This window comes from Egretta garzetta, unplaced genomic scaffold (assembly GCF_000687185.1).
Source record: "Egretta garzetta isolate BGI_Z169 unplaced genomic scaffold, ASM68718v1 scaffold56, whole genome shotgun sequence".
Classification (NCBI taxonomy): Eukaryota; Metazoa; Chordata; class Aves; order Pelecaniformes; family Ardeidae; genus Egretta; species Egretta garzetta.
In genome coordinates this window covers 2,174,809-2,184,088 of record NW_009260182.1, presented here as the reverse complement: position 1 = coordinate 2,184,088, position 9,280 = coordinate 2,174,809, and the positions used below count along the sequence as shown (strand labels likewise).

Genomic DNA, 9,280 nt, shown 5'->3' with positions numbered 1-9,280 from the left:
GGGGGCCGGGGGAGCGGGAGGTCGGGGCCCGCAGCAGCTCCGCGGTTCGTAGAAAGCTGCCCTTGTTTCTTGGGCAAATTAGGTGGTTTCGAGGAAAATGAGTGTTTGTTCTGGCAGTTCGGTGCTTTGCCCATATCCGCAGCTTATCCTGAACTTTTGATTTTGACGTGTACGGTTAACAAGAGGAATAAACCTAAAATGGTTGTCTTGTCAGAGCTGTTACACAACGCTTTTTTTCCCCCCCAAACATCCCTTTCTACAAGCTGCTTGTAATGTCCTTTACTTTGTCTTATGCTACACGTACTTCAAATGTCTTAAAACGGAAACTCTTAAACCCTTGCTGTGCCTTGTGTAAGACAGAGAACGTGTAACTGTGTAAGACAGAAAGCAGCATAAACATCTCGATATTTGGGAAAGCAGAGTTCTTCCCTATCCCGTTTCCGTAGAAGAGAGGCTGGACAGTGGGCAGTATCTTCTTGGGATCTTTCTTCCTTGTTTATCAGATTAATGGTTGTTCCTGGAAGCCTCTTCCTCATAAGGAGGAGCAATCGAAGAAGAAATCTTCTGAAGGGAGCGGCAGAAGTGTGAAAAGCAGCTCAGCCAAAAATGGGGACAGAAAGACTGAGGTGGAGGCGTGGAGGGAAAATAGACTGGCAAGAGGAAAAAGTGCGGGTGCAATGTGTTTTGATGAAGGAGCTAATTGGTAGGGTTTTGTGCATCTGAAAGCCTGGCTGCTGCAGGAGGTGGGGGTTCGTTCCCTGACACCCCCCAGCACACAGCATTTTCTGTTGGACGAGTCTGTGCTCCAGCAGAGCACTGACAGTAACGCTAGAAACACTACAAAAGCAGGGCTAGTGCCTGGCTGCTATAAAGCTTGGGTGCGTGGGTGCTTTCCCCACAGCTTGGCTATTTCTGTAATTTCCTGGTTTTAGAGCTGTCGTAAGAGTCATGTGGACTGCTCTCCTCCCACTGATGCAGCAGATTAACTTGCAGTGGGCATTGCTTCCAGTGTTACCTATGGCCCGGTCCGTGCTGCATTTCTGTGGATTTTTTTCTTCCTGAAAGTGCTTCTGTAGCTACTCTTGTGACTTCCTCCCTCCCTCCGCCCCCAAAGCACCATGTGTAATACAGTGTACCATATATAATACAGATTCAGCAAGATTTTGAAGGGCCTAATGATTTTATGTCTATTTCAACAATGACATTTATGCACCTTTCCCATCCCTGACCTCAATACGAGGTTAGGAGGCAAAACATCTCTGTGAATCTGGAGTTAGAATTTCTGGAGTAGTCATCACACTCATTCATGTGCTATGTCACTTCTTTAGCTTGTTCCTTGTAGTCCCCAGAAGTTTTCAGCTGTCAGACTGGAAATTCTGTGAAATGTCAGAAGTCACTGAAAGGTACACCACCACCATAGTGAGATGGAGCTATTTTATGGAGGTATTTATGTAGTGAATGCAGTTTATTAAACAAAAAACATTGTAAAGACTGTAGTGTTAGGTAACTTAAAACACATAATCTGATTTACTGCAGGAAGTCAAGCCAAAGTCTGGTTTGAAGGCTACAGGAGGTGCTGTTTCCTAGACCTCTAGCAAGTTTCAAAAGATGGAGCATGCAGAGGGTCTGTTCAGTAACATTGCATTAATTGGTGCTAAAACGAAGCCTGTCTTAGTTCTCTGGTAGCAATCTAGGGATAAAAAAATAGAAGCTATAGTTAAAGCAGAGATGCAGTCAAAAAGAGCAGATGGCTTAATGGTGGCTACAGAAATAGTAGGGCTTTTTAACAAATAAAAAGTTTAATTATTTTTAGCTAAGGCTCTGTGTGATCATCCATGAAAGGTTCTCTGTCAGCTTCAAGTTGTGGTTAGAGGCTTCTCTTGAATTAGGTGTACAACGGAGTAATGGCACCAATGTAATTTCTTTGGTTTATTTCACGCTTTTGTCTGCTACCCTGAAACATGTATTTCTTATTGGATATATTTTAAAATTGTATTATATAAACTATTGGAAATAAGGACAGAGACTTGTCAGCTGTATGTAGTGACTTTTGGTTTGGTAGCAAAAGCCTTTCTTTAAAAAGGCTTTTGCCTGTTTATGTTCCTGTGAGCAGCACTTTCACCCATTTTCACCATTTGACAGCAGCTGTCATGCACCGAAGCTGAGGTGGTCCCTTTGCTTTTGCCGTTGCCCTTTGCTTTGGCTGTTGAAAGCAGGTGTGTTTGATGTAAATGCTGGATTTCCTTCAGGCAGTTCCCCAAGCTGGGAAGAATGTAATGTGGTACCGCAAGCGGTAGGTGAGTAAGCCAAAGGGCAGCAGTATGTATTTACAGCGTATTACTTCTACTGTTGCTCCATGTTTGTTCGAGATTTTATCAGAGCTCACTACAAAACCTTGACAGGAGGTTAGATCCTGGCTGGGGCTAGCCTGGAGCCAGTTGTGGGTCAGAGTGGGGACTTGCTGGTGACCTTCTAAGAGTCAATTTTGTTACGTGCTTGTGATGACCAGGCAGCCAATCCCGCCTACGCTTAGCAGCTGGTTTTGTGTGTGTGTGTGTGAAATTGTATCCATACTATTCAGCTGTCACAGATGCTAAGTGTGGACCAGTGCTAATCATTAGATTGTAGGAACTTAGGCTGAATAGGCTTCATGTGGGTTTGTTTTTTTTTTTTTACAAACACAACCCCACACAGTCCCACTACCTGGCTGTTCCCTGCACAGTGCAGAGCATCACTGTGCTGACCGATCAGTAGCAATATTCTTTTCTAAGACATAAAAAAAAAAAAAATGGAAAGAAGTCCTTCCCACATATTGCTTCCTTTTTTTTTCCTTATGCATTGTCTGTTTGAGAGAGAAGATGCTGTCTTATTTAGTAATAGGGAAGGTTAAAAGCTTTTTTTTTTCTTACTACAAAGCATAGGTGTTTTGGTTTGGGGCTTTTTTTTGAGGGTGTTGGGAAGGTGTCACTGGACTTCACAGTTTCCTTCCTTCTTCGGAGCCATTAATTAGTATTCATTTCATCCTTAGGAGAGGTGGGCCTCTGATTCAAGCTTTTGGATCCTAGCTGCTGGCAGGCATAAGGACTGTCAACCAAATTAATCCCATATTAAAGATCCAAATGAGTTTTAAATCTTCGCAGGGCCTCTGTCTGTGCTAAACCTTACTATAGCCATTCAGTCAACGTGCATGTGAAGCGATACTTGCTGTGATTAATTTATGCAGCTAATTCACATTCCCAGAGACCTCTCACTTGGGTAAAAAAGCATGTTAGATTTTTAACTTTGGCCTAGCAAGTTGCTCTAAATTAGGTGCTTAAGTTGCCTAAAGCAGACAGTGTGAATATCCCCTTTACTGTTGCTAGAGAGAACAACTTTCCGTTTGGAAAATTGCACTCATTCTATAAACATTGCAGCCATCCATGGCCCAAATAACTAGTTATTGGCTGCACTTGGCAGTGGTTTGAAAATACTCAGTTTTCCATTAGGTAGGAGAAGAAGTATTTTACAAATGTTAGGATTAAGTGGGGAAAAAATACTTCTTTTTCAGTAATACGTTTTAAGGACTAAAGTTTGCTGATCCCACATGCAGGCTGGATTTGAAAGCTGTAGTCTTGCTTTCTTTTAACTTTGCTTGTTTATGGTTGTTGTGAAATTCCTGGCTTTCTGGTTCACTATACTAAACCAGTTCTTTCCTGAATAAGTCAATTCCTGTAAAGAAGTGATCAGCTGAAAATGAGTATTCCACTGTAGTCAGGCATGAGCAAAGGGTGGCCGTTTGCTCACTGGCGAGTAATAATCTTCCCAGTGTTGCCCTTCAGCTGTGTGTGCAAGCCCTTCACTGTCTAGAAAGCATGAAAGTCATCACCTTTAAGAAAAAGTCGATATATTTGCACACTCATATTTACCTCTTTTTTTTTTTTTCAGCTGGGGAGCCCCAAGGCTGTCAGCCTGGTGCAGAGCCCAGAGGTCTTGTGCGCAGCGTAGGGTGCATCTGTACAGCTTTTAGCCGAGGTCCCGTAAGCGTGCCTTTCTTTAGGGAGTTGTCACTTGAGCAGCTCAGTGTTACTTGGCTTCCTCTGCAGCTCGAACAATGTAAACATAGGCAGTACTGGCAGAGGACCCAATGGAAAACTTCTGTCTGCCTTTTGTTCCCGTTGCCTGCAGGGCCGGGAAGGCTGGAGCCCTCCGCTTGTGCAGCAGGGCCACTCCCTGGCTCTGCGCTTCAGGCTCGGGCACAGCAGCGAATTAAAAATCTGTGGCATGAAATGAACAATTAAGTATCTTTCTAGTAACCATTTTACAGTACTGAAGGTTATGCTATGGCTTTAGTTCTGTAGGATTTCCCAACAATATGTACTTTGTGAAATGGAGTAATTGATATTTACCTATTCTGACTTGCACTGATGATGTAAAAATTTGCTCTTGCATGGTAGAACTTAAAATAGCTGAGTATAAATCCCCGAGGCATTAGTCAGTTGAGAGCATAACTCAGACTATTTATAGCATGACTGGGTTTTGCAACAAATTATTTTATATGGCGAGTTATGAGTTTGGAATAGAGCAGCCTTGTTCTATTATTTCTTCAAACATCTCATAAACCTATTTTGGTATTATTTCTTGCTTGTTGTGTTGTTAGGAAAGTGTCTTTATCTGTGTTGTCGTATATGTTTTGACTGTCTGTACTGTAAATATTCCAAAGAGAACATTGCAAGAGTGTGCTACAAAAGGAAACACTTGGATCAGGGCAGAGTAGGAAGCCAAAGTGAAGTTGGCCTCCTGGAATTAACTCATGTTTTCGCTGCACATGGATCTCGAGAGTACATGCAGCTCAATTAAGTTCTTTAGGTTTTGTCGCCTTGAGTATATATGTAGGGACTGATATGTAAACCCAAAGAGGTCTGTGATCTTCAGAGAAAAGTCACAGATGCTGAATGAATCCATATGCTGGGGGAATAAACGTTTAGCCACATAAGCAGGATTTTCACGACGGTGAGATGCTGCCAGTGAGTGGTAACATTATACTATCTTTTTCCCTTCTCCCCTGTTGTTTGCTGGTTGGACCCCTAAGACAGAGGTCCATAAAACCAAGCACAGAAGAGTGCTTCTGTTCAACCACTTGCCATCTCTGTGGTTCAGTCCTGGTGAATGGTGTTAACATTGCCATCTCCAGCAGACCTGGTTCTGCTGGCAGCTAGAATATGAGGTTGGCCTACTTGCCCTTTCAAGTTGTGACCCTCTGTGAAGGATGTGGGTCTTGAGTTGTCAAGGAGATGTACCAGTGAGAGGACAAGCTTGTTTCATGAAGGAGTCAAAGGGGCTGGTCACTGGAACTTTTGGTCCCTATTTGTTCCTGTGGCACGTTAGATGCTGGTTATTGCTGCTAGGTGTTTAAAGAACTTTGTCATGAATTGGCTGAGTTGCCTGTTACATGAGAATTAGCCTTTGCAGGCTTCTGAGGTCTTAGTTGAATGTGGTGGTGTTTTTGTTTTGTTTTCTCACTAGCTGTTGTGGTTTAACCCCAACCAGCAACTAAGCACCATGCAGCCGCTCACTCACTCCCTCCACAATGCAGTGGGGGAGAGAATCAGAAGAGTGAGAAAGAAGTGAGAAAGCTCATGGGTTGAGACAAAAACCGTTTAATAGGGAAAGCAAAAGCCACATGCACAAGCAAAGCAAGGAATTCCTTCACTACTTCCCATGGGCAGGCAGGTGTTCAGCCATCTCCAGGAAAGCAGGGCTCCATCACGCATAACAGTGACTTGGGAAGACAAATGCCATCACTCTGAACATCCCCCCACCCCTTCCTTCTTCTTCCCCCAGCTTTGTACGCTGAGCATGATGTCACATGGTCTGGAATATCCCTTTGGCCAGTTCAGGTCAGCTGTCCTGGCTGTGTCCCTTCCCAGCTTCCTGTGCACCCGGCAGAGCTGAGAAGTCCTTGACTAGTCTAAGCGCTATTTAGCAACAACTAAACCATCAGTGTGTTATCAACATTCTTCTCGTACTAAATCCAAAACACAGCACTATGCCAGCTACTAGGAAGAAAATCAACTCTATCCCAGCCGAGACCAGGACACCAGCCAATAAAAGCAAGCAATAAAAGGTACTGGTTGTAGGTCAGAGTGAGTCATCTGGGAAATTCCTTGTGGACTAGATGATCTCAGAGGTCCCTTCTAACCTAAGTTATTCTATGGGATGCAAAGTTTGTACTGGTGCAGGTATGTTTCACTATCTTGGAGAATCTTATTTTGGTCATATATTCTCATGCATTTCTCTGTTGCATGGAGCGTATATCATGCTGTTCAAATTACTCTTCAAGTAGAGTTTAACAGTATAAAATATTTGAAGTGGGATAATCTTATATGTAATTTAAATTATGAGCAGTGGTTTTAAAACATACCTTCTCATTGGTAGAGCTTTGAGAGTTGCAGTGCAATTATTTGCACTTTTGTCTAGAATCCATGACAGAATCATCTGGTGTTAGCATCTCCTGCAGTGGTAAGGCTGTAACGTCATGGTTTATGCTTCTGTCACTGAAAATTATCAGTTACGTGAATGTTCTTATTTAACATTTTCACAGCTCCATTGTGGATTATGGGTCCGTCTTTCCATTCAGCTGTTCTTGGTTGGACATAGCATCTCTCTTCTGCTCTACCGTATTTTGTCTAAGGCTTGTCCGTGCTACCTTTCTGATGCTTCCCACTGCTTACCGCAGCAGGTCAAAAACCACTAGATTATCTTGCAATAAAGTATTTCTGTAATAATAATTACGGTGATGACATTGAATTAGATAGAAAGATCATCAAAACTGCCAGTGTTCCTGACTCGTATTACTAGCAAGCAGCTTAAATGGATAGTTTCAAAAAGCCCCCTTACTTGAATTTGGTTCTGTTTTGCCATCTATTCAGAGCTGTGGGTTGTTTTGTTTTGGTTTTTTGTTTGTTTTTTGGTTGTTTTTTTTTTAAGGAAACATCTTTTTGTAGGAAATGGATGATGTGTTAGTACTCTTTAAATATACATTTTTGAATGAAGACCAACTGGTAAAGGTTCCTAAAGGCAAACTATGAGTGGTAAGTTCTGTGTAAAAGAGGATTCCTGAGTTTTGGCTGGCATGAACTCAACTACATTAAGCCCTGTTGGAAGGGGAACCCATTCTACTAAATCAGGTTTTTCTTAGTGAAAGGAACGCTAGACAGGGAGTCACATACACAGAAGACTTAATGGACAACCAAATTGCAGGGCTTCTTATCTGTCAAGATGAAGAATATTACACCTAATACAGAAGAGAACAACTTCTGTGCTGCAGCACGTAAGTCAGAGATAAATCTTGCTCAGGCTGGTAAAATAGCAGTTAGCTAGCATGGTGCTGACTGTGGCTTGTCCTTGTCTTGTAAAAGCACAGTGGTGGGTGCCTCAGTTCACCTCTGATGAAAATCCACAGCATATTGTAAGGTGGTAAACTGTTCTGCTGGTTTCATAATCAGGGATCATTCTCGGAGCAGGTTCTGTAATTTATAGCTTTAGGCAGCCTCTTGTACTACATCCTGGTAATTAACCTGGAAGAGGAGTCAAGGCCAAGGTTCAACTTTACTCGGTGTTCCCTGGGAAACGGGCATAATTAAACAAATTATTTTGAACAAATACAGGTCATAGTCTTTTCATCTTTTTTTGACCTCAGATTATTGGACCTTGGCATAGCTGGAGCCTGAACAGCAGCCGCTAAATAAATTCCAGGAATGGGCATGAATGCAGTTGCTGAACTTATTTCTATTGCACCTTGAAACAGGTGTTTTCTGGCAGCCTTAAAATTTTATTCTTTAATTCTGCCTTCATTGTGTAATTTGTATTTTCGTTATAGATATCTCCAGCTGTAGTCCTTTTCTGTTGTGCTGTGGCTGAGAGGAGCATATTTTCAAGATTCCCACTGAAAGTATATGACGGGTTTAATCTCTTACAAACAGGTCTGTTCCCTCCTAGCTTTGCCAAAGCAGCAGGAAAATGCTCAAGAGCCTGAGCGGCTCATGGCTTGCAGTGTGAAGCGAGATAGCAATGTTCACTGCAGGAGTAAAACCTCAGATCTTTATTTAGAGTTTTGAGGTGGACCTCGATGGTGAATGCTGGGAATGGAGAGAGGATCTTAACAGTATTTGTTCTGTGTTTTCTTCAAGGCACTCCCTCTGTCAGTGTGTGGTTTGGTTGTTTGGATTTTTTCCTCCTCTTATGCATTACTACTTTTATAGCTGAGCAAACACAGACCTTGCTGTTCCTGTATCCTCCCACGCAGTATTTGTATAGCAGGGTGGACTTCTCTATCTTCTGTTCCCTGGCCTCTGTCACCGCTTTGTTGTCAGCAGGCAAGTGCTGCTCATCACTGACAATTTTAGTAAGATGTTATGGATGTAGCAGAAGAAATTGGGGAAGATAGGCTTAGAAGATGAAATGGAGACAAGGTTGTGGGAATGGTTGGGAAAGTTAACTTTGAGAGGTAAATATTTGCTAAGTTAGAGAAATGGCCAACAGAGACTCAATGAAGTATGGAAAAGGTGGTGATCAGGGAAGTTTTTGAACGTGAGAAGTCAGTGTGTTTGTGGATCTGATTTGCTTGGAATCTAACCAGTGTGGGAAAAATTCTCCTTGGAAAGGTCCTGGATAAATGCAGTGTTCGAAAGAAGCAAGTGGAACATTTTTGTATATATAGGAACACTCTTTTCAGGTTGCTAATGAAGTTAGCCATTATTTCTCAACTTCAGCTTTAATTGCCAAAAGGCTCCTCTATTTTTTTTTTTCAGTTTGAAAGGAATGTTCTACATGGGATTAAAAGCAAGCAAACAACCCTGTGAAGAAAAATGCCTATCCCATTGCTCCCCACCCTCTATCTCAAAAAAAACCCCAACCCCAAGTCTTTTTGCTTTAAATTTGTACCTAAAGATTTATTGAAAAGGCATTTTATCTTTTTTTTTCAGTGTCCTGTCATTATTATATTTACACGTGAAGCTAAAAATAAATATTTTTTAAAAAAAAAATGGTTGCACATGAAGGAAAAAAAGTCATTTTAATGCTGTAATAATTTGTGTATCAAAAATGTACATATTGAATAATAAGCATTCTGCATGCTGAGAATCTGGGTTGTGGGTTTTTTTGTTTGGTTTTTGAGTGACTTGAGTAAAAATTGTTCTTTTTTATTTTAATACCATGGCTGTGTAAAGCCAATTACTGATGTAGTGAGGCTCTGAAATCCCAGGCTTTGTTCCCTTTTTTTTTTTTTTTTTTTTTATTTTTT

General features: G+C 41.8%; 1 protein-coding gene across 1 annotated transcript in view; it reads left to right on the top strand.

Moving 5' to 3' along the window:
* Positions 1 to 9,280, top strand: part of ANXA11 (annexin A11) — a 28,779-nt gene that overhangs the window by 3,118 nt on the left and 16,381 nt on the right. Inside the window, exon 2 of the mRNA XM_035897298.1 lies at positions 4,007 to 4,011. The gene's annotated coding sequence lies outside the window, so the exon portion shown is untranslated. The remainder of the gene's footprint in view (positions 1 to 4,006; positions 4,012 to 9,280) is intronic.